At 40.1% G+C, this 26,796-nt stretch overlaps 1 pseudogene; it reads left to right on the forward strand.

Annotated features, from left to right (window-relative positions):
• The window catches only part of LOC132819992 (sodium- and chloride-dependent neutral and basic amino acid transporter B(0+)-like), a 95,246-nt pseudogene that overhangs the window by 26,146 nt on the left and 42,304 nt on the right, over positions 1-26,796 (forward strand).

Raw genomic sequence — 26,796 nt, forward strand, 5'->3', positions numbered from 1 at the left:
CAGACTGTGGGAGGAAACCAGAGCACCCAGCGGGAACTCCTGCAGACGTGGGGAGAAGCTGTAACCTCCCCACAGTGTGAACAGCCCGGATGGTGCCGCTCTCTAAACTGGGAATCCCGGTGTGAATAGTTGATAGGCAGAAGGATTCCAGCCGCTATCTCTGTAACTTTCCAATGGGGGTAGGGCAGTAAAGGCCAGATTTAACTGTGGGAGAGCCGTCACTGGAAGTAATTGATGGACAGGATCGGGGTAGTTTATATAATGAGGAGGATGTTGATTGAGGGAGTGTATTCCCACCGGTATTTACAGATGCACTCCAACAACACAAGCCGCACCACGTGACCGTCGTTCGTTGGGTCTCGCGCGTTCCAATTCGAACTCCTGGCCGTTGGCCACCAGCTGCTGCGGAGCGCGAACGCACGTCAGAACTACAACTCCCATGAGGCATCGCGGGCAGTCCATCTAATACCAAACGTTGGACTGCACTGCGCAAGTGCAGGGATGGCTAACGGCACCATGGGTAATGTAGTCCAACAGGATGTGTTGGCGGAAGTCTTGCGAGGAGAGTCAAAAAGCTAACTGCAGCACTGAAAGGCGCAGGAAAATGGTGTTTTTGATGTTATGAACAAAAGGGAATAAGAATGAAGGGAAAAGATAGTGAAAGTGCCTAGAGGCGGAGGTTGCTAACCGTTGTGAAGTAGCGATTGTACACATTGCTCAGAGCAAAGTCAAGATACAGGCTTGTGGGCAAATGGAAGGAAACTGGAGAGGGCAAACAGGGCAGCGCTTATATAGTTAATGGTAGGGCCCTGCAGAGTGCTGCTGAGCAGAGACCGAGGGATGCAGCTTCACAGTTCCTTCAGAGTCGCAGGTAGACAGGATTGTGAAGGAGGCGTTTGGTACACTTACCCTCATTGGTCAGTACATTGAGTATAGGAGTTAGGATGTACTTTGTGACTCTCCAAAACATTGGCCAGGCCACTTAGGGTCGTCTAGTTATCATTGTTGATCGTCAGGATAAACTCGTCTGGACGGTGGTGAGACCACTTATGTAATACTGTACTGAAACCAATTCTGGTCACTCTTCTATAGAAAAGGCATTGTTAAACTTGAGAGGACACAGAAATGTTGCTGGAATTGGAGGGCTTGATCCATTGGGAGAAGCTGAATAGACTGGACAAAGTTAAAAATCACAAAACTACGTTATAGTCCAACAGGTTTATTTGGAAGTACTAGCTTTCAAAGCGCTGCTTCTTCATCAGGTGAGTGTGAAGGAGGACAATTTTTAAAAACATTCTTCTTTGGAAATAGAACCAGTTTTACTCAAGATTGGGATACAGACAGACTCAAACCCTCACACCTATAAGGTGGTAAAAACAATGACTGCAGATATTGGAAACTAGATTTTGGATCAGTGGTGCTGGAAGAGCACAGCAGTTCAGGCAGCATCCAAAGTGCAGCGAAATCAAGGCATTCTCTGAGCTGAGATGTCACCTGTTGTGATAAAACCTTAAGTTATCTGGAGAATGTGACTGAAAAGAAGTTCTGGGATTTACATATTAAAGAACCGAAACCAGCAAACCCATTCAAAAAGATGAAAAACTTAACAATCTAGGTGTGTTCAACATATCATTGTGTCACTATAATTTTTTGCTATACATTCTGTGTCATAGGTCCTGATTCATAACCACCTGATGAAGAAGCAGCGCTTTGAAAGCTAGTGCTTCCAAATACCTGTTGGACTATAACCTGGTGTTGTATGACTTTTAACTTTGTCTGCCCCAGTCCAATTCTGGCTCCTCCAAATCATGAATAGGCTGGGCATTTTTCCCTAGATTATTGGAGTTGCGGGGTGACCTTAGGGTGGTTTATAAAATCATGAGGGGCATGGATAGGGTGAATAGCCAAGGTGCAGATGTCCAAAACTAGAGGGCAAAGGTTTAAAGGGAGTGGGGAAAGAATTAACAGGGAATCCAGGGGCAATGTTTTCATGCAGAGGAAGGTGCTTTTGTGGAACAAGCTGCCAGAGGAAGTTGTGAAGGCTGATACAATTAGAAAACTGGAAAGGCAACTTTTATATCAGATACATGAGGAGGAAGGTTTGGAGGGATATGGGCCAGACGTTAATGGGACTAGGTCAGATTGGGATGTCTGGTTGGCATAGACGAGTTGGACTGCAGTGTCTATATCTGTGCTGTATGACTCAATGATTGTATTCTAACCACCAGGTCGTTGTACCGCTCCAGTCTGAAATCAGGTCCTCAAATCATGTAGGCGTTTGAAGATACCATGCATGGCCATCTGTAGTTTCCTGCTGTGAGAGTCAGCACATTGCACCAGTCAAGCTTCAGTCATGAGGGCAGGAATGTAACATTGGGCTGGGTGGCAATATCTGAAAGACAGTAAAGGCTTGCACACAAGGGTGAAGAGTTCAGTGGTGTAAAGCTGGCTTGTGAAGATTTTTGGTGGTTTTTATTTATTGATTAATTTTGGTGCAGGGATTTCCTGGTGGAAGAGTTTGAAATGAGTGTGATGCTGGTGAATGATTAGTGTGTGTTAGGGTGGGGAAGTCTGTGTTCATTGAAGGATAGCCTCACAATCTCATCGTACCCATGTCGATGGGGTCAATGTCATCTTGTCCCTATCTCCTCTTTCCAGTTTCTGACCCTTCCTCTTTCCAAGACAGAAAATGGTGCACAGAGGTAACTTTGCAGCTCTCCAATGGCCAGGACGAAATGGAGAATGTGGTGCATCATCCTAAACTTGGAGAATCTCTCTGACACTCCTGGAAAGATTGCCCTCCTTACAGGAAGCCTTATGGTGTCACACTGTTTTGCTACATTCATGATTCTTTTCCCTGGTCCACAAGCATGACAGAAACAGCTCTCCTGAGGAAAATGGAATCAATGTCAGTAGCATCATTCGACTGCACTGATTGTATTTTCATTCCAAGCTTCAATCCTATAAAGAGGCCCTTTCCAACCTCCTGGCCATTGGAATCATGCATTTTCCTCCTGACAGTCATCCTGAGGCTGCCAAGTACAATTATCAAAGCTAAATAAAAGCAAAATAACGCGCATGCTCGGTGTGTAAAACAAATAGAGAATGCTGGAGAAATCAGCAGGTGTGGCTGACCTAAGGTTTTAGGAGCAACACTGTTGTATAGGTCCCTGAATGTTGATTGTACACAGGATCTAAATACAAAAAAGACGCAATCTACAATCTGCAGCCACACTCTTCTGTCAACAACATTTCATTCCAGTATTAATACGAAATGAACTATTAGTTATGAAACCTGGTGACATTAATATTCAAGCAATTTCTTTGACTTTGCCTTTTCTATATTTTGCAGGTGCTTTCCTTATTCCCTACATTCTGATGCTGGCAGTCACTGGGATGCCAATGTTTTTCCTGGAAACTTACTTTGGGCAGTTTGCCAGCCTTGGACCGGATGCAGTGTGGAAAGCTGTGCCCATGTGACAGATTAGTGTTCTGAGCAGTCTTGATTTGGCAACAGTTTAAATGAGCAATTGTGTTTTATACCCATGAATATAGTCACTATATTTACTTCACCAGATGTTGGTGTTAGATCGCCTTGCAGAGATGTTGTTCACAATTAAAAGAGTGGAATATCCCCTTTCACTGTTTCAAATTCACTTTCTGAAACAGTGGTAGAGGCAGGAACCACTACAGCATTTAAAAACAGTCTACATCATCACTTGAAACACCAAAGGATACAAGGCTAAGTGCTGGGAAATGGGATTAGAGTAGATCAGTTCTTGATAACTGGTACAGAAACAATAGGTTGAAGAGCATCTTCCTATGCTGTAACACTGTATGACTTGATGTCATTAATTGAGGTAGACAGAGTGGAGATGCTGAAGAGATCCGTTTGTTGACTTCTGATTTTTACAGAACCTATTTGTGAAAATGATGTTGTAAGTGATTCTGCTGGGATCTGCAAGAACCTCTGAAACTTGAGTGAGTGAATTAGTGAAGACCTTTTCCAGTATAATTATCTTAAGGAGATGTTAATGGAACAGGGGAGTCTCCTTGTTATCCAAACTGGTGAAAGACCTTTGTTACTCCACGTTCATAATGTAAGCATGTTTGTGTACTATTTTCAAACAGATAGCTTTGCAATGAGATTTAAGTAAAACAACAGTTTCCTGTGTCCCTTGATTTATAGGCATAAATCAGTTTCAGCCTTGGGCAAGCTCAACTATTGAGTTTTCATTGTCGTTTGGGGCAAAGATTTCTGAATATTCACTGCCCCTATTTTTGATTGATTGATGAAATTCCAAAAAATTACAGTCCAAAATGACTCACCCTTTATTGTAATATAGGAAACCTTCCTCCTGCGTTGACCATGTCAATCCCTGCAAGACTTTTGTATGATGGCATTAGATCACCTATCATTCTTCTAAACTCCATCTGCAAATTTGGAAATATGATGTTGAACCCTGACTGAAGAGTCATAATGAACTCAAAATGTTAACTCTTTCTTTCTGCACGGATGCTACCAGGCCTGCTGAGTTTCTCGAGTGTTCTGTTTGTTTCTTTAAGATTCCCAGCCTCTGCAGTATTTTGTTTTTCTTCAAATCATTCCTACAGATTATAAATAGCTGGAGCCTAAACACTGACCCCTTTGGAACCACACTAGTTGAAGCTTACTAAACTAAAATTGAATCAGTTGTTCTTATACTCTTTCATGTCCATTAATCAGTTCTCAATCCATGCTAATATATTCCTCCCCCAACTCCCATGTGCTCTAATTTTTTTCACTCCAGTGTGGAACCTTTTTGAAAACATTCTGAAAACCTAAACCGACAACATCTATCGGTTCTTATTTAATATATTATTTAGATCCTTAAACTCTCCAGGTTTGTCAAAGATGATTTTCTTTTCCTAAATCCATGTAGACTCTTCCAAATCCAATCATATTTTCTAAGTGGGCTGGAATTGTGTCTGCTTCTAATGGATTTACGTTTGCTTTTGCTGTTCTATTCCTTTTTACACGTATATAAAAACATTTACACTCTGCTTTTGTTTCTCACTCGTTTAGTTTCATTGTCCATTTTATCAATGTTTTCCTTGGTTCTCCTTTACTAAAATGCTCTGAATCTTTTATTTACTTTCTTTTTGACACTTTACAGATGTCTTCCTTTGATCCATTATGATCTTAGATTTGTTTTGTTACCCGCAGTTGGAACACTATACTTGGGAGGTTTCTGTGCTTTAAAAGAATGTATTTTCATTGCTTATTACAGAGAGTGAAATTAGCTGGTATGCCTCCCACCTCATCCAGGCAGAATCAGCAGTGAGCTCAGAATCCAAAGCGAGCCTGAAAGCACTACAGGTGGGCACTTATGAAACACCATGAAGAACATCCCACCCAGTGATGATACCAGACAACTTGATTGTTATAAGAAAGGAATCACACTCCTGCCTACACCAACTGTTTGATGGTGTGCGCAGTGTAATACTGTGGTCAACTGAGTCTTTAACAAATCATTTGACCATTAATTATTTGTGTATGATGAGAGAGTTACTGACTTTAACACCCACCAATGCTCCATGCTTTGGGAATGAGGTCAGGGAGTGTACAGGAATGTTGTGGATTAGCCTACAGTTCCATATAATATCTATCCCCACCAAAAACATATGCTGTTGTGACCTGTGGTATTCCATCATCTTTGTTTGTCTTTCAGTGTTAACCATTAAATGTCTACTGTCGTACCTTTCATTTTGGGTCGTAATCCACCCATAACTAATCTTTATCTTCACCGTTTATTAAATCCCTTTGTTTATATTTAATATAATCATTTTTGATTGAACTACATCACTTTCAAACTCAATGTAAGATGCTATCATTTACTCTATCTTATAAATAAGCCAGTTTATTGCACACAAAAAAGGACAAGAAACAGCAATTATAGTCCGTTATGCAAGAACTAATTGAAATGGTCTTTTCCAACTGTAAAAAATAAAGAGTCAACCTTTTTATGAGTTATCATTAAATTCTTCATTCCAGATTTGTATTGAATTCAAATTTTGCCATCTGTTATGACAGGAATCGAACCCTGGTTCCCAGAACATTATCTTGGTCTCTGGATTAACAGTTCAGCAATAATACCACCAGGCCGTTTCCTCCCCTTATAAATTATCTGTAAGGTGCTTAGAGATGTCTTACGTTTATGCAAAAGACTATAAGTGGATACCTTTCTTATTTTCATTCACAGTGAAAGGTAATGTCCTCGATGTTCTCGCCTTGCTGTTAAGACATGCTGCCTCATTGAGTAGTTTGCTGTTTACATAGGATTCGGAGCAGCTCCTTTGCCTTTGGTATGATACTGGGACAGGCCAGTAAAATCTCAGACTATTGGCTTTATTAGTAAATTATTTCTTAGATCAACATCCATTTCAATCCCTTCTAAAATAAATAACTGATGACAGCATATCTGGAATCCTGAAAATCTCAGCCTTATTGTTCAGAATTTTTGTTGCAAATGCAATGAAAATGCGACATTTGAAGTTGAATGACTCAAGAATTTTACATTTCAATAATTTAGAAACATATCTATCCAAATTAAGGTTCTTGGAATTAAAGTACAGCTTATACTCATCCATCACGTGCGCACATAATCCTCTGGAAATACAAACAACAACAGAAATTGCAATGCCAACTGGCAACTAGATAAGATTGATTTTGTCTACCAGCTAATTCTGTGAGGAGGAATGGTGTGCCCTTATTCAAGAAGGGCTGTAAAGAAAAGCTTGGGTACAGTAGATCAGTAAGCCTAACATGTATGGTAGGTAAGTTGCTTGAGAAGATTCTACGGGGTAAGGTGTACATGCGATTGGAAAAACGGTTTGTTCAGGAGTAGTCAGCATGGTTTTGTGAATGAGAGACTATGCCTCACAAATTTGTTAGCAACCTTTGGTGAAGTGACCAGGAAGGTGATTGAGGGTGGGGCGGTAGACATAGTCAAAATGGATTTCAGTATGGCCTTTGATAAGATTCCACATGGTAGGCTGCTCTGAAAGGCTAGATCGCATGTAATCCAGTTGGAGCTGGCACATTGGATCCACAATTGGCTTGATGGTAGAAAGCAGTGGGTAATAACGGAAAGCTGCTTGTTGGACTGCAACAAGTGGAATGCTTCAGAGGTTGGTGCTTGGCCCATTACTGTTTGTTATCTATATGAATGATTTGGATGAGAATGTTCAGAGCGTGATTAGTAACTTTGCTAACGACGCTAAAATGGGTGGTATAATGGAGAGTGAGGAAGGTTATCATAAATTGCAACAGGACCTTGATCAGCTGGGAGTGGTCCGAGAAATGGCAAGTGGAACTTAATATAGATAAGCGTGAGGTCTTGCATTTTGGAAAATCAAATCAAGGTAGGAGTTTCATGGTGAATGGTAAGGCTGTAAGGAGTGAGTGGAACAGAAGGATCTTAGAGTTCAGGGATTCCCAGTTTACTGAAAGTGGAGTCACAGGTAGATAGGGCAGTGAAGAAGGCTTTTGGCACACTGGCCTTCATCAGTCTGGCCAATGTGTTTCGAAATTGGGGAGTTATGTTGCAGTTAAACAGGACATTCGTGATGCCGCGCTTGAAGTATTGTGTTCAGTTTTGGTCACTTTGTTATTGGAAATATGTTATTAAACTGAAAAGAGTGCAGTAGAAATTTACAAGGATGTTGCTTGGACTCAATGGTCTGAGTTATAGGGAGAGCTTGGACAAGCTAGGACCTTTTTTCTTTAGAGTGTAGGAGACTGAGGGAGGATCTTATAGAGGTGTATAAGATGATAAGAGGCATAGGTAGGGTGAATGCTCTGTCTTTTCACAGAATTGGGGAATTGAGGGCCAAAGGGCATCAGTTTAAGGTTAGAGGAAAAGAATAAAAGGGAATAAAACTGAAGGGCAACCTTTTTCATAAGGAGAGTGGTATGCATATGGAATGAGCTGCCAGTGGAAGTGGGTATATTAACAACATTTAAAAGCCATTTGGACAAATAGATGGATAGGAAAGAATTAGAAGGATATGGGCCAAGTGCAGGGAAATGGGATTAGGACAGATGGACATTTGCAATTTTTGAGAAGGTTAGTAGCTCAGGTTGTGGTTCAGGTTGTAAGTTTGCTCGCTGCGTTGGTACATTTGTTCTCAGACATTTTGCTAGGTAACATAATCAGTGAGCCTCTGTTGAAGCGCTGGTGTTCTGTCCTACTTTCTCTTTACGAGTCTCAGTCTGTCATGATGGGTTATATCTTCTGGTTCTTTTTCTAAGTCCAAATGGGGTCCAGATCGATGTATTTGCTGATGGAGTTTCGGTTTGAATGCCAGGCTTCTAGGAATTCCCATGGGTGTCTTTGTTTAGCCTGTCCCAGGATGGATGTATTGTCCCAGTCGAACTAGTGTCCCATTTCATCTGTGTGTAAGGATACCAGTGATAGTTGGTTATGTCTTTTGGTGGCTACTTGGTGCTCGTGTATCCTGTTGGCAATTTTCCTGTCCATCTATCCAATGTAATGTTTGTTGCAGTTCTTCCAGGGTATTTTGTAGAGTGACGTTTTGGTCAGCATGGGGCAGTTTGGGCCAAAGGGCCTGCTGCCGTGCTGTAGGACTCTATGGTTCAATGTCTCTTAATTTATTTCAAAACAGTTTCAAAACTAATCTCATGCTTCTTATTTAATTTTAAGGTTTGGGCATAAATACCATTGTATTTACAGCATTTGACAACATTTCATATACCTGTGTCCTCGCCTACAGTCTGTACTACCTGTTTGCATCCTTCCAATCACCATTGCTGTGAGTAGAGTGCTTCAGTTGGTGGGGAGTGGATGAAACATGCAGCAGCACTCCCAAAGGGACAGTGCTCAATTCTGTTGGGACTGATTGCTCATTCTGTCAATCTGAATGAGTGAGAGAAATGGACAATCGTTTTGCATAGAACATCTTGCACAGATGTCAGTAGCAAGAATATTATTGAGTCATTGGATTTCCAAGGATAATCAACGATACCTTTTTTTTTGAATATAGGGTAAGCATTCATGAAAATAATATTTCTATTGCCGGGAATTTAGTACACTTTGGGCCATAAATATACATTATATCAGAACAGACAATTGTAAATTGTCTGAATTCTGACTTAAATTTCAACTTTTTCATTAACTTCAGTGTGTTAAAATTGCTGACACTGCTCTGTGATGGCACTGTACAACTATGATGGTCATGGGCAATACATGATTGGCTGGCCACACCCAGTTGAAATCAAAAAGTATGGGGTTGGAAAAGCACAGCGGGTCAGGCAGCATCAGTGGGACAGGAGAGCCGATGTTTTGGGCAGAAGTCCTTCTTTCAGAATGGGGTTTATGCCCGAAATGTCAACTCTCGTATTCATCAGATGCTGCCTGACCTGTTGTACTTTTCCAGCAGTATGGTTTTGGTCTCTGACTCTCTGGCATCTGCATTCCTCACTTTCTTCTACGTCTTGTTGGGCTAGTTGAAGAAGGGTCAGTGGAAGAACAAAGGTTCTGCATACACCATTTAACAATTAATTCCTAAAATGTTTTCTAATCTAGGCAGCAAAACCCCAAGATACCAGCAGAGTCAACTCTTACCAGAATTGGCTGCTAACACAAAAAGTTATTTCTTGCCTTCAGAGCAGCTGCATTCTATCCCTCTCTGTCTCTCACTCTCATTCTTGCTCTCTCGCTCTCTCACTTTCTCTCCATAGTCATAGAGACGTACAGCAAAGAAACAGGCCCTTCGGTCCAACTTGTCCATGCCGACCAGATATCCCAACCCAATCTACTCCCACCTGCCAACACCCGGCCAATATCTCTCCAAACCCTTCCTAATCATATGCCCATCCAGATGCCTTTTAAATATTGCAATTCTACTAGCTTCCACCACTTCCTCTGGCAGCTCATTCCATACATTTACCATCATTGGCATAGAAAAGTTGCCCCTTAAGTCTCTTTTATATTTTTCCCCTCTCACCCTAAACCTGTGCTCTCTAGTTCTGGACTCTCCAACCCCAGGAAAAAGACTTTGTCTGTTTATCCTACCCCTCAGCCTCTGACGCTCCTGGGAAAACAGCCCCAGCCTATTCAACCTCTCCCTATTGCTCAAATCTCCAACCTTGGCATCATCCTTGTAAATCTTTTGTGCACATTTTCAAGTTTCACAACATCCTTCCAATAGAAGGAGACCAGAATTGCACGCAATATTCTAAAATTTGCCTAAAAATGTCCTGTAAGCTGCAACGTGACTTCTCAACTCCTGTACTCAATAGTCTGACCAATTTGATTTTCAGTCAGTTTTGGGTTTGGTTTGTTGTTCATGATGTCCTAATTTCTGAGCAGAGCCATAGTCTTCCCACCATTCTCCTCTCAGGAACATTTTAGTTTCATTTTAAATGAGGGAAGGTTTGTAAAACATAACTATGACTCCTGTAAATTGGATCTACTCCATCATCTGTAAGTGTGTTACTGTTATGATAGAATCCAGCATTTTGCCCACTAGGCTAACCGGTCTATGCTTCCTTCTTTTTTTCTGAAATGGCGGGACTATGTTCATTAATTTCAAAATCTTTGTCAAATCCCAATTTCACCTCTCTCTGCATCAAATGGGCACATTTTTCTTTCGTCTAATTGTTTCAGATTCATATACCCACAGAAACATTTAAAATCTGCTTTCATGTCTCTCTTGTTAGCCAATTCTGATTTTCATTTTTCTTTTCTTGTCCTTTACTGAAGTCTTCAAGACCCCAAACCTCAGCTCACTACCGTTTAGGGCGATATTCTTAGATTTTAACTTGCATTGAATGTTGTCTTTACGTCTCTTTGTCACCACAGTTGGACTACATTTTCTGTGCAGTATTTTTGCCTTAAAGGAATGTACATAAAGTGTGGATTTTACATTAAACTATATTTATCGTAGATTGTCTTCAAATTCTACTTCTGCTTACCTACTACCTCAACTTTTAATTGAGTTTCCCAGTCTATCATAGTTGACCTGTCTGCTATTTAGATACAAGGCCCGAGATTTGACTGATTGTGAAAGCATTTCAATGTTAAACTATTTCATATTACTGTCAGTCAGTCTTCCCTAGAGACTCCTTCTCTACAGGGGTGTTAATTAGTCCTTTCTCATACAGAATGCTTGATCCAAAATTGCCTCCTCGTTGATTCGTGAACACACTGATCTAGGAGATCAATTGTGAACTTTCTCTGTACTTGTCCTGCAAGCTGTCATTGCTATTAATGTTTGCCCAGTCTATATGAAGAGTAAATTTGTCAATGATCAATGATTACCCAAATTACATGGAGCACAAGTCTCCTGACATTCACTCTGCCCTACTCTGCAGCTCCTGTTGGGGGCTGTGTAATAACGTACGCAAGTGCTTTCTCCCCCTTGATTTTACTGAGATCCACCCAAACTGATTCTAATTCTTGACTTCCTGAGGTTAGGTTCTTTCACTCTACTGTCATTATCCCAAAGTTTTGTTGTTCCTTTGGTATTGATACCATTTCAAGTTAGAGTTGCAAAGTCATAACAGTTTGGAAATGGACCCTTTGGTCCAACTAGTCCATGCCGACCATATTCCCTAACTAAACTAGTCCCACTTGCCTGTGTCTGGCCCACATCCCTCCAATTCTTTCCTATTCAAGTATTTATCCAAATGTCTTGCAAATGTTGTAACTGTATCTGCATCCATCACTTCCTCTGGCAGTTCATTCCACATACGAACCACTCTCTGTATGAAAAAGTTGCCCCTCATGTCATTTTTGAATCTTTCTCCTCTCATCTTTTAAAAATTTACCCTTAAGTTTTGAACACGCCCACACTAGGAAAGAGACTATTGCTATTCACCTTATCCATGTTCCTCATGACTTTATAAACCTCAATAAGGTAATCTCTCATCCTCCTACTTTGCACAAAAAAGTCCCAGTCCACCCAGTGTTTCTTTATAACTGAATCCCTCCATTCCTGGCAACATCCTGTTCTATCTTTTCTGAACTAATGATTCCAGCAATACTATTTATTGTTAGATCATATATAATTTTAATTGGAACTCATAAATCATCTGGTTTGTCTCAAGTGCATTTGAATTGGTGCTTTTATCAAACACTTCTTCCTACTTCTTTCTGACACCACTTTCATCACTAATGCCCTTTCTTTTCCAATCTTTTCCAAATGCAAACATTTCAGTTTCATCCAAAACACTGCTGCATCTCATTGTCTTGGCATTTCCTTTCTTTGCTTTGTATGTTCTGAAACTCCTAATCTGTCCTGCTGCTGCCACCGTCCAACACAATTTGTGTTTGGTTCATGTTCTATCCCACAAATTAGAACGTAGAAAAGAAAAGAAGTTTACCAAATAGGGAGAATAAACAGATGAAAATTGGGAAAACTGTAGTTGCAGTTTATGGGATCATGTGATACTGATGAGGTTTATGCACACATTGTGTGTGCTCAGAGGACTGATTATTTTTCTCTAGTATCATTATCCCAGAGTTTTGTTCTTACTATGGTATTGATGCAATTATGAGTAATAGAGTCATACAGCATGAAAGCAGATCCTTTGGTCCAACAGTCCATGCCAACTGTGTTCCCAAACTAACATGCTTCTGCTTGCCTACTTTTGGTCTAAATTCCTCCAAACCTTTCCTATTCATGTACTTATCCAAATGTCTTTTAAATGTTGTAAATGTACCTGCATCCACCACTTCCTGTGGTATTTCATTCCACATCTCTGTGGTTGTCCCTTATTTCATTTTTAAATCTTACTCCTTACATTCAAACGATGCCCCCTAGTTTTGAACTCACCCACCCTAGGAAAAAGACCCATCCTGATAAATGATATTGGTAACAATATTTGCTATTAGGTCATATATAAATTTGATTTATACTCATTGATCTAATTTATGCTAAGCACTTTTTGCAATTGAATTTGTGCTTCTAGCACGCACCTCTTCCTTGCGCCACATTATTCACTAATGCCCTTTCATTTCCTGTTTTTCCTAAATGCACACATTTCATTTTCATCCAAAACACTGCTCTCTGTCAATGCTGTGCATTTCTGTTGCTGCTTTTGATTTTTCTGAAAACTTCTACTTTCAAGTCTGTCCGTCCGCTCTCATTGCCCAATCATTGTGTGTCTGTTTGAAATTCTGTCTCCAAACCAGAAAGTAGTAGAAACAAGGTTTACTAAATAGGAGGAAGAAACAGAAGGAAATTGGCAAAACTGCAGTTGCTATTTATGGGATGATATGATGCCGAGAGGTTTGTGCACCCTGATCGTGTGCACTCAGAGGTTCATTCAATAATCACTCTTTCTGTTTAAGTTCTTCACTGAGCCTTCATTGGAAATATGTTGAAGTCCTGTAGTATACTCTTGTCCATGTTCTTGCCAGTTCTGAAATCTTGTGTGATAAATCAACAGTTATTGAAGTCACGCTTAATATTTGAATGAAATATTATCAGTGACAAGCAGTTCAAACTCCGTGAAATTGACCATTGCAAACAGAGTGATTTGCCTGAGCTGGGATCTGTGTGAGTGCAGCGTACAGACTATAACTCTGTGTTCTGATCCATCTGTAATGTTGCCATGCAAAGGGATTAAACTGATTCAGACAGAGTGGAATATATATTATTATATATTATATATAATATTATATCACTAGAATTTGAAATATAAGAATTTGAGCAAAGAACTGGAAATAAAATGTTGACTTCATTGAACGTGACCAGGAAACTCTTGAATTGTTGACTGTACCTCATTGGCAGATTGTTCGATAATAAACTGTTTTATCTTAGCAAATGCGGTTGTCCGTTAACTGCCATCTAAAGAGGCCTAATGACCTGCACAACTAAGATTAGCAGTTAATGGCTGCCCTCCTAATAATCTGTACGTCCTAAGTAAGTAAATTATCCTTTAAAAACTTGTTCCATAATTTCCAGATTCAATCTGCAATTTCTCTCTGGACAATGGATATTTTGAAATTGTTAATATAACATGGCTGCAGACAAACAATGAAACTTGTCGAAATGGATCAGAAATCTCCATTCCTCACCATGGTCCGAGTGAGCAATACTAGGAGTAAGTACGTTTCAGAGAGCTACACTTCTAATCTGCATAGCTGGGCCAACAACTCCTCCTGGGATAGTTCGTTGGTAAATGAGAGAGAAGCTGTTTGATTGCAGTCAAGATTTATATTATTCTCCTCTTGTATACTAACAGGGGCTCCTGCTTTAGTTTGTATTTCCCTGGTTTGTAACACCGCAGCTTTCATTTTAACAGGAATTTAAGCAGTGTAGATTTTATCAAACAAATATTTGTTTTCTTATATATTTGGGTTTGAAGACCGATCTCCCTTTCTTTGAATTATCAATTGAATATAGTATTGTGTTTAACCCATAATCCAGGGAAATTTATTAGGGAAATTGGGAGTGAACAGATGTTTAATGATATGAAAGAGCTGAATTCACTGGGAGAGACTAACCCAGGTAGTTTTAACAGAGCAATGTCAGGCTGTCAATGAAGCACCGTCAGGAACTCCTTCAAACCAAATCAGCCCACAAGGGAATCACATCAGCATTGACTATTTAACAAAGCTTTATTCCTATAAAAAATGAGTAGAATGAGAGACAATATTGAAAACAATACCAAATTTAGTCTCCCTTAATACCATTCGGACCCTGGAATATAGTTTTAAAAGGATGTTAACAATAACTACTTAGATTTATATAGAGTTTTGCCCTTAACATCAGTGACAAAACTGAAATATGTTACAAGGGCAGAAAGAATACGTAGAGGCTCCTCCAGCCTGGCATTCAACACAATCTGATGAATTTCTGCTTAGCCTAGTGCTCAGAAAGTGACCTTTTATCCTGAGGCTAGACTTCCATGTTCTAGATTCTCCAGTCAAACAAAATAAAGGGTGGGATATTCTGTTCTCAGAGCTGGTGAAAAGATTGGTAGATGGGTGAACTTGATCGGGTGAGAGGCAAAAAAGTCACATTCTCACTGTTTAATTAACCTTCAACAAAGAATTTCTCCACTTTCAGGTGCTGGGTTAGTTATCTCACCAGCAAGTTATGAGTACGATGGATCATGAGTAAGTCTCAGCACTTGCCTTAGATTACACAGTGTATTTTATTACATGACAGTAACTACGTACAGGTTACACTAATCCTTAATGCATTTTGATTTATTATCAGCCATATGCAGCAAAGACATGTGTATCTCCATCAGGAGACCAGTTCAGACTCCAATTGATTCCTAACCCAGAATTGTGGGACATCAGCAGATTGGGTGGAGATCATTGTAGCTCAAACATTAACTCTTTCAGAGTGTTAGTTTATACAGTAGACACCCATGAGGATCCACAGACTGATGTGGGGTTGTTGTACTGCACTGTGCGTGCTTCCACAGGGGTCATTCTAAAGCAGACCACAGTATTATGGACGAGACCAGACCCTTCTAAGATATAGTAAAGAGATAGCCTCGACCCTACCTTTATTATTTATTTCCAGGCTAGTGTAAGGTGCTGTCTTCCAGATTTGATTTGATTAGTCGACTACTCGGCATTAATCAAAACAAACATTATCCTTATGACGCAATTAAAATACAAAAATAAATGGTATAACTTTAACTGTTTTGAAATACTTAACAGGATGATTCGTACTTAAGTAAAACATTATCAACTGTTCCAATATAAGGAGTATCCCATAAACACACACTTGACAAGGCAATTTAGTAAAACAGTTAAAGTTGTCATGTGCTGCCTCTCTCCTGTCCAACAGAACAAAATACTGAAGGAAATAGTCTACCTCATATTATTTCAAAGAGGAAGCCTTTCACCTAAGACTCTAACAGCAGAGAAGTCAAGCTGTTAGCTCAGCAGCAGAAGAAACCGTCTCATGAACCAAAAGAAAAGCTAAACCCTTCCTGGGTCTGTATGAACCCTTCACCCGTTTATGCCTCTTTTGTCTCATGAAAAAAAACACTGAGGGATATTGCCAAACTATTTACCAACTGTCTGCCTGCAGCAGACAGTCTGGTCTCTGTGGCAACACCTCTCTGCAAGAGAAACAGCAGATAATACATCTCTCTTAAAGGCACAAAACCATCACAATAGGGCTACTGAGGAAGATACTTCGACCGATGAAGTACCGTGCTGTAGACTATAAACAATGTGTCCGGCATCATAGTTGTTTGCATGTCTTCCACAACCTGACTTTACCAAAGGGTAATGTCTCAGAGGTGAAGAGATGAAAGAATGAGTTATTATTTGAGGAGGTAGCTGGAATTGAGGATGCTGTGATGGCCCAGGATGGCTCAGGTGGATATAAGGAATACATTACCATGATCTGATGAACTAGGGAGTGGCATGAATACCTCAATGCTGCACACCCCTCAGGGAATTGAACTACACTGACACATTTCTTTGACTGTTCTGTTTTTTATTGGCCAGCCTGCCAATTTAAAAACATTGCTGTCTGCTTCCTGTCTGTATTAATCAATTCTTCACATTTACATTCCAATATCTTGCTGCCTTCAATGATCAATGCGAAACAACTGCCAACAACTTTTAATCACGTAAGCTCTTTCGTACAATGCCATTAAATCTGTATTACCTCTACTCATCACTTCTGCCAAAAAAGCATCACTTCATGTGTCTTTGGATGAAATCCCATTTGCCATCTACCTGTCCATTTGGCCTGAATAAACATTTCACAGACGTCAAATATCTTTCTTTCAAAAGCTTCTTTTAGATTTTGAATGCTCCATTTTGATTTTTTTTTGATTTTCAGGGGTTCCTTTTCCATTCTCACTCACACTTTCATTAGGTTATGCAGTCAGGCAGTAACATTATCTTCTGTACACGTGTTGACAAGTATGGAACTGAGACCTAACTCAAAAGCAGAATTTGAAGAGTCCTCAATTATCATCCTCCATTAAACATATAATCAGCGCACCCACGATAAGCATTAATATTGTCAGCACAGCAGTATTTTAATCAGTATAAGGCAATAGGCAGAAGTTAGAAACTAAAGCTTCTTTCAAAAATAACTGACGAACACTGCAGCACAGAAAATCATTACCCTACCCTGTCCACACTGGTGAAGTCACAACCAACACATTTTCATTGGATATGCTTGAAGTTGGAGGATTTTAACCGGGCAGTTATTATCCTTTTTACTATATCTTAGACTCGATAGATTTTAATTTAACAATTTATCCAACATTGCTTTTAATCAAGCATCAATTCTTACTTGCATATTTGAGTTCTAAACTTCTTCCAGCTGCCTTATGTAAATGTTTCCTAATTTCACTCCTGAAGGTTCTGTCTCTAATTTTCAGGTTGTGCACCTTTGCCATGGACTCCCCTAAATTAATTGTTTGCCTATTTGATTATTTTTCTTCCCACTATAATATCTAATTAGACTTCCCTAGTGTTTCCTTCACTGACTAACACTTTGAAAAATCTTCAAGTCATGAAAAACACTATTAAAATGCAGCTGTTTATCATTGTTTGGGATCTCAGTTCATACAAAAAAATTGCAAGCTTAACTTTAACACAGTCCTTGCATCTCAGGTGTTCATGGTATGCAAAATAATTTGAGAGATGTTAACACAAAAAACAAACCTGTTTTTATTGAAATAAATCTATTCAGTATTCAATTATCCAAATAATAGTGGGCATTAGAATAATATCCACTGCTTTTTTTCCTGTACAGTCTTGAATTTACACAGCCTTCAGCTAAAGACGTCACATTTATTTGCAAGGAATTCATTGTCTCAGAGGCTTGACATTTTTCTGACCAACAGTAAATTTTTAATTGACAAGTTTAAAGCTGTTCTGTTCCCTTCGCAGCCTTTTCCCTTTCCACCTTCTTTTCTTCCTGGCCTCTACATTGTAGCCTTTCTCTCCTAGGAACGCCATTTCCCCCTTGTAATCTCTACCAACAGAAACCAATGTCTTCCTGGCAGCGCTTGCCCCACAGCAATGTCTCCTCATGGCAGCCTTGTTCCCATCAGTGTCTCCTCATCGTCTCTCTCATTGGCAGTCTCTTCCCCCAGAGGAACATCTCCCCAACAGCCTCTCACATCATTACTGTTGTGGTGCTCAGGATTATGTGCCCCCCACTCACCTCTGCTTACTGCTCCTGCAATCACAGGCTGTTTCTCCCCCACATTTCTGCACTAGTCACCCTATCAGTAGCAAATGTGGGAGAAACAACACATGATTGGAGAGCAGCCCCTTCCAGATGCTGAACAGGGTTTCTTTTCTTGGTCACTTCCACAACTGAAATTTCCAGGTCTTTTTGGGCCATTCAGTATGAAATCACACATGAAATCTGTGCATTTGGAACTCATCCATGTAAAGCAGCAAGTTAGCATGTGTGCAGGGTTTGAGTTCAAGGCAGACGAGGAATGAAGCAAAAACGAAGGATAACTTAGGATTTATTACTAGAAATCATGAGGATAAGAAAATTATCATTAAGGTGCTTCATCTGAATGCTCGTAGTATTCGTAACAAAGTAGATGAATTAATGGCACAAATCATTGTGAATAATTATGATGTAGGCATCACAGAGACGTGATTACAGGGGTTTCAGGACTGGCAGTTAAACATCCAAGGATTTACAGCTTATCAAAAAGACAGGGAGGTGGGCGGAGGGGGCAGGTTGCCTTGTTAGTTAAGAATGAAATTAAATCTATGGCACTGAATGACATTTGGGACAGATGCTTTGGAGTCTGTGTGGGTGGAGTTGAGGAACCACAAAGGTAAAAAAAACATGATGGGAGTAATGTGCAGACCTCTTAACAGTGGTCAAGACCAGTAGCGTAAGATGGACTGGGAAATAGACAGGACATGTCAGAAAGGCAAGGGGGACTTCAATATGTAGGTGGACTGGGTGAATAATGTTGCCGGTGGATCCATAGAAAGGGAATTCATGGAATGCTTAGAGAATGGCTTTTTGGAACAGCTTATGATGGAGCCCACAAGGGAGCAGGCTATTCTGGACTTCGTGCTATGTAATGAGGCATAGTAAGGGAACACGTAGGAGGCAGCGAACAGAATATGGTAGATTTCAGTCTGCAGTTTGAAAGAGAGAAGGCAAAATCGGATGTAATGTTGTTACAGTTAAATAAAGATAATCACAGGCGCATGAGAGAAGAACTGAAGAAAATTGACTGGAAGCAGAGCCTAGTGGGGAAGACAGAGCAACAATGGCAGGAGTTTCTGGATGTAATTTAGGACACAGTACAGAGGTTCATCCCAAGGAAAATAAAGATTATCGGGTGAGGGGGTGAGGGTGATTAGACAGCCATAGCTGACAAAGGAAGTCAGGAAATGTGTCAAAGAAAAAGAGAGAGTCTATAAAGTGGCCAGGAGCACTCAGAAATCATAAGATTGGGAAGAGTACAAAAACAAACAAAGAATAACAAAAAGAGAAATAAGAAAGGAGAAGATCAAATGAAGGTAGACTAGCCAGTAATATTAGAAATGGTAGTAAAAGTTTCTTTCAATACATAAGAAACAAACGAGAGGCAAAAGTAGACATTAGGCTGCTCCAAATTGATGTAGGAAGGCTAGTGCTGGGAGATAAGGAAATAGCTGAAGAACTTAATAAGTACTTTGCGTCAATCTTCACAGTGGAAGACACGAGTAATATCCCAACAATTAAGGAGAGTCAGGGGACAGAGTTGAGTATGGTAGCCATTACAAAAGAGAAAATGCTAGAGAAGCTAAAAGATGTAAAAATTCTTAAATCTCTTGGCCTCGATAGGCTACATCCTAGAGTTCAGAGGAAATAGCGGAGGTGTTGGTTGTGATCTTTCAAAGATCATTAGTGTCAGTGAAAGTCCCAGATGATTGGAAAATCGCTGTTGTTATCCCCTTCTTCAAGAAAGAATCAAGACATAAGATGGAAATTTATAAGCCGATTAGCCTAACCTAAGTTGTTGGTAAAATTCTAGAATCCATTGTTAAAGATGAGACATCTAAATTCTTGGAAGTGCAGGGTCAGATTAGAACAAGTCAGCATGGATTTTGTAAGGGGAGGTTGTGCCTGACAAACCTTTCAATACTTTGAAGAGGTAACAAGTAAGTCAGACCAGGGAAACCCAGTAAAAATAATCTATCTAGACTTCCAAAAGGCCTTTGATAAGGTGCCTCATGAGAGGCTGCTGAGTAAGATGAGCGCCCATGGTGTTTGAGGTGAGCTACTGGCATGGATTGAGGATTGGCTGTCTGACAGAAGGCAGAGAATTGGGATAAAAGGTTCTTTTTCGGAATGGCAGCCAGTGACCAGTAGTGTCCCGCAGGGTTTGGTGTAGGGGCCACAGCTGTTCACTTTATGTTAATGATCTGAATGAAGGGACTGGTGGCAATCTGGTGAAGCTTGACGATCTTAGGAAGTTATGTGGACAGGCAGGTAGTACTGAGGAGGTGGGGAGGCTGCAGAAAGATTTAGACAGTTTAGGAGAGTGGTCCAGGAACTGGCTGATGAAATTCAAAGTGAGCAAATGTGAGGTCTTGCACTTTGGAAAAAAGAATACAGGCATGGACTATTTTCTAAATCGTAAGAAAATTCCTAAAGCCAAAGTATAAAGGGATCTGGAAGTGCTAGTCCAGGATTCTCTAAAGGTTAATTTGCAGGTTGAATCTGTGATTAAGAAAGCAAATGTAATGTTGTCATTTATCTCAAGAGGGCTGGAATGTAAAAGCAGCGATGTGCTTCTGAGACTTTATAAAACTTTAGCTAGGCCCCATTTAGAGTAGTGTGTCCAATTTTGGGCCCCACACCTCAGGAAGGACTCACTGCACTGGAGCGTGTCCAGCGGAGATTCACCTGGATGATCCCTGGAATGGTGGCCTAACATACGATGTACACTGAGGATCCTGGGATTGTTTAGAGTTTAGAAGGTTGAGGGGAGATCTAATAGAAACTTGCAAGATAATGGATGGCTTAAAAGGGTGGACTCTGGGAAGTTGTTTCCATTAGGTGGGGAGACTAGGACCCGTGGGCAAAACTTTAGAATTAGAGGGGTTCAATTCAGAATGGAAATGAGGAGACATGTCTTCAGCCAGAGAGTGGTGGGCCTGTGGAATTCATTGCCACAGAGCACAGTGGAGGCTGGGACGTTAAATGTCTTCAAGGCAGAGATTGATAAATTTTTGATTTCGCAAGGAATTAAGGCCTCCGAGGAGTGTGCGGGTAAGTGGTGTTGAAATGCTCATCAGGTATGATTAAATGGCGGAGTGGACTCGATGGGCCAAATGGCCTTGCTTCCACTTCTATGTCTTATGGTCTGATGGTCTAAAGTTGGAGGCAATTTCTATCATTGTCACTGCTCACCAATTCTTGAAGTCTGGTTTCTTCCGCAAGATCTTGAAGTACTATTCTGCATTCTGGAGTCAGGCTATTTAGAGTAAATGCAAATCAAATCATGGATCCAGTATTGATCCTTGGGATACACCATTGTATATTATCCTTCACTATGACAATAACCAATTCCTATAATTCATTGTATTCTACATTTAAGCCATTTTAAAACACAGTTGGACACAGGTCCTCCTATACCAGAAGCATCAGTTTTATTAACCAGTTTTTTTAATGTGTCAAATGTATTTTTAAAATCGATATATACAACATACATTGGATTTCCATCATCAGCATTATCCATTATTTCATTAAAAATTATCAATTAAGTTAGTCAAGTATGATCTGCCTTTTGAAATCATGCTGTCTATTCTCCATCCATGCTGATGTGCCCCCTTAACTCCATGACCATTTTATTTGTACACTAATCTTTTCTCCGACATAACTGAATACCTTTGAAAATCCAAATTCTTCATTATTTGTAACCAAGAAAGCATCTAACAAGTTAATTGAATATGATTTTCATTTAGTAAATATGTATCGTATAAGATGTTTGTAATGGGTTGTTAGGTTTCTCTTGATAATAACATTAAAACATTTTTCCATCAATTGATGTCAGCTGCCTGGTCAGTCAGTTCCTATTTTCACTTTCCTGTTTTTTCTTGGAAAGTAATGGTACATTTGCTAATTTCACTGAGACCATTCTAAACCATAGGGATTCTGAAACATATTCACTCATTGGTCCATTATCTCTGTGGATACCTCTTTCCAGATGAGGATGTACCCCTTAAGGTCCTGGGGATCTATTGGCTTTTCATCACTTAGTTTTTTCCAATACTTTTTCACTGCTGATATTAATTAGCTTACGTTCCCTTTTATTATTAGTTCCTTGGGTATTCTCTCTTTCTGGCCTTGACTTGATATGGCATGAAATGCTGGTGATTTGCAACTATCACACTGTGACACTTTTATTCACGCCTATAACATAAAGATGAAATGTGGGTTATGCAGTACTAAAGAATTCAATAGACTTGTTATAGCTCCTCATATTTACTAGTGTACACTACAGTCACTGACAATTGTGCGTTTGGACTCAAGCTCAATAATCAAATGTACTGTAGTATGTTTCTCAGCATGTCATGCTGCAAGAGGCTAGAGGTCAGTAAGATGGAGACTGAGAACTTTGTACCACTATGTCACATGCCATGATATATTGCTGGCATCATGACCATTTTTCGAAATGGTATATCACACATTGATGTTGAGATATAACCTGACATAACCCTTTTTTCCAAAGATAAGAGGTCGCAAACAGACAAATGAAACTGTTTTATACAGGTACCTGTTGTCCTTTTAATAATTATAAAAATATATTGAAACAGTATTAACAACATTAATAGAGTCATAGAGATGTACAGCACTGAAACAGACTTTTCAGTTCAACTTGTCCATGCTGACCAGATATCCCAACCCAATCTCGTCCCACTTGCCAGCACTGGACCCATATCCTTCCATAACTTTCCTATTCATATACCCATCCAGATGCCTTTTAAATGTTGCAATTGTACTAGCCTCCACCACTTCCTTTGGCAGCTCATTCCATACATGTATGACTCTTGCATGAAAAAGTTGCCTCTTTGGACTCTTTTATACCTTTCCCCCTCACTCTAAACCTATGCCTTCCAGTTCTGGACACCTCCCTCCCCAGGGAAAATACCTTGTCTATTTATCCTATCCATGCCCCTCATGATTTTATAAATCTCAGCCTCTGATGCTCAAGGAAAACAACCGCAGCCTATTCAACCTCTCTCTACAGCTCAAATTCTCCAACCATGGCAACATCCTTGTAAATCTTTTCTGAACCTCGGATAGTAAGCTGATAGGGGGATATGAGTCACTCCTCCTTTGACACACATGCCTTAGGTTGGTTTGACAAAGATCTGCGATCCATTGTCAGATACTATCTACTTTGATATGCCAAATAAACTGACAATAGTAGGAATTATTTAAGTAATGCTTACACTCATCATATTACCAATTCATCAAACAGTTATTAGTTTAGTGAAGTTATCAGTCATGAGGATGTATCCTGCCCGTGCACTGTAAGCATGTTAGTTGCTATTTTTCTCCAGTGATTAAAAGGAACATTGTCCAGATGTAGAGGTTGCTGGGGTCGGTCAGTTTTGCCTTTAGCATGTGTCTCTGAGTTGCTAGATTTCCTTATTCATCTCAGACTTTGATCTGTTTCATTAAGGAGTGAGGGCGAAGCTGAGGTGGTGGAGGTCAGGTCCCAGATCAGTCACAAGCTCATTTAATGGTAGGACAGGCTCAAGGGGTTAAATAGCCTTCCTCTGTTCCTGTATTCATATCTATAGTCAGGAAGTCAATGAAGGGGTTCCTGTGCATGGTAAAGCAGTCAATGAATCATTTCTTATGAATGTTTGTTTTTGAATTAAATTAGAATCTGAGGAATTTCATCAGCGTTCACAGTGTGAACAAAATCTTGAAGATCCCTTGTGATGTGGTGGTAATGTCCCTTCAACTGAGCCAGCAGGTCTGAGTTCATTTCCCATCTGCTCCAAAGATATGTAATAACACTTTTCAACAGGATAATTGAAAAATACCTAGACAAAACCTGTTAACCTTATAAGGTGTCTCTGTGCAAAGACATTTGACCTTAGACAAACTGTTTTCTATTGTTATTTTGTTCAGTAAAGTGGTTTTACGCCTTACAAGTTCAATGGATGAGACTGGGGAGATCGTCTGGTATTTAGCCCTCTGTCTGTTTCTGGCCTGGCTAATAATTGGGGCGGTGTTATCAAAAGGAATCAAATCTTCAGGAAAGGTAAATGATTAGTGCTGAGTAGAATTAAAACAATTATAAAAATACAGATTTCTATAACAATAAAACTAGAGCTTATAAATTATTTGTGAAGTGGCTGGTTTATCTCCCAGGTAATGTTAACAGTGTCTCATTGAAGAGTGGGAGATTCATAAAACTTAATTGGCACTTCAGGCCTGAGGGAGATCTGTGGATCTTTCTCCTGAGGAAAAGAACAGCAGTATTCCTGCAATGTCTCCCTCATTTTAAGGATTTCAGTTACTGCTACAGGGACTCTGGGGAATTTTGTTTCCCTCATGCATGTGTTGAACCCTGATTTTTAGCCCAAAAGTACAAATTTTTTGTACTACTACCCACTTCGAATATGAAACCAAACATGCTGTGATGCAAACTTACTGGATAGCAATATAGAACAGCACACCTGTGAAGGTATGTGTTCAGCTTCTCGTGTTTGCTTACAAGCTATTATCCCCTTGCATTACTGTTCAGCAGTTTCTGTCTTCAAAAGATTTCAAACTTGACAGCCTCTTTTAGTGAGAAATCTCCACAGTGGTCTCATTTTATTGACTGGCAAATCTGTGCATCATCTACTAATGCCACTTAAATTTTGATTGGTTATTGATATGGTCAAACTAAAGATCCATCACATTAATGGGTTATTTCACATGAGTGGTTCACAAGAATGATCCTGGGACAAAGGGCTTGACATATGAGGAGTGGTAGAGGACTCTGGGTCAGTATCGATGAGCTTAGAAAGATGAGGGGTACTTCATTGAAACTTACGGTATACTGAAAACCTGGATAGAGTGGATGTAGAGATGATGCTTTAATATTAGTGAAGTTGAAACTTTAAATGGGGAATATGGGAATATCTTCATCTATTCTGTTGCTCATTGGTAGTTCACTGCGACATTACCTTATGTGATTCTGACCATACTCCTGATCCGAGGGGCTGGGTAAATCCTGGGAGGGAGCCTAGCAGGAAAGACAGTGGAACAGCGATGGCAGGAGTTGGAAACACAACAGAAATTCATCCCTAGGAAAAAGAAGCATGGTACACAAAAGTACACTTCACACTTTTCCAGGTTGAACTCCATCAGCCCATTCTGCATCTATCAATGTAACATCTTTGACAGTTATAGTATAGCACACATTGAGGAAATGTACTTTTGGTCAGCTGACTGAAATCCTGCAGGAGTCTGGACGTGAAGCTGTTCAGGGCTGTACTAACCTTAGACAACACTGATAATACATACCCACCTTGACTCCATTAGAAAGAGGTTTTCTTCCAGGAAGACTGCAGATATCAGCAAAGACATGGCACAGAGGTCTGACTGTTGCAAGGCACTATTTATCTGTCAATTTGAGGAAGCCAATCTCTTACTTACATACTTTTGCCAGGCATATATCCCTTGGAACTAGGTCTCTGTCTCCACATGTCTGTGTGATGGGAGGGATGTGCTGTCGAGAGGGTTGCTGCTGTTTGTCCTGTTGTGCTGTTGCTATTGGTATCCTCCTGTTCCTCATCAGAGATCCCAATTGGACATGTACAAGCTCCCATTCTGCTGTGCTGCTTTATAGCAGGGCAGTTCAGATTGAAATGAGGTTTTTGTTTGCATATTTATTCAAGGGATACATCACTGGCCAGACCAGTATTCTTGTCCATCCTAATTACCTCGAGGGTAGTAGAGGGCAGTAGGGTGTCATACTTGCTATGGATCTTGTACATAATCTAAGGTCTTTTTTTTTGAGATGACTGAAATTATATCCCAAACAATTGGCTCTATGGTACAGTCCTGGGAGTGCAGCGCACTGTCACAGACAGAGAAACAGCTCAGCAGTTTCTGTCTTCAAAAGCTTTCAAACTTGAAGCCTCTTTTAGTGAGAAATCTCCACGGTGGTCTCATTTTATTGACTGGCAAATCTGTGATCAGCTACTAATGCCACTTAAATTTTGATTGGTTATTGATATGGTCAAACTAAAGATCCAACACATTAATGGGTTATTTCACATGAGTGGGTCACAAGAATGATCCTGGGGACAAAGGGCTTGACATATGAGGAGTGGTAGAGGACTCTGGGTCAGTATCGATGAAGCTTAGAAAGATGAGGGGGACTTCATTGAAACTACGGTATACTGAAAAACTGGATAGAGTGGACTGTAGAGAAGATGCTTCCTCGTAGTGAAGGGATGACCTTTGAAAATTAAGATGAGGAGGAATTTTTCAGCTAGATGTTGGTTCATCTGTTGAAGTTATTGCTACATGTTGGTTCATCTGTTGAAGTTATAGCCCAATAAAGGCAGCTACAGAGGTTTGAGGGAGGAGCTGGGTTTGAATCGACTGGGAGAGGAGCCTAGAGGAAAAGACAGTGGAACAGCGATGGCAGGAGTTTCTGGAAACACAACAGAAATTCATCCTAGGAAAAAGAAGCATGGTACACCAAAGTGAATCACTTCACACTTTTCCAGGTTGAACTCCATCAGCCCAGTTCTGCATTCTATCAATGTTCCAATGCAACCCACAACAAACCTCCACACTATC

This window comes from Hemiscyllium ocellatum, chromosome 11, assembly GCF_020745735.1.
Source record: "Hemiscyllium ocellatum isolate sHemOce1 chromosome 11, sHemOce1.pat.X.cur, whole genome shotgun sequence".
NCBI classification, from domain to species: domain Eukaryota; kingdom Metazoa; phylum Chordata; class Chondrichthyes; order Orectolobiformes; family Hemiscylliidae; genus Hemiscyllium; species Hemiscyllium ocellatum.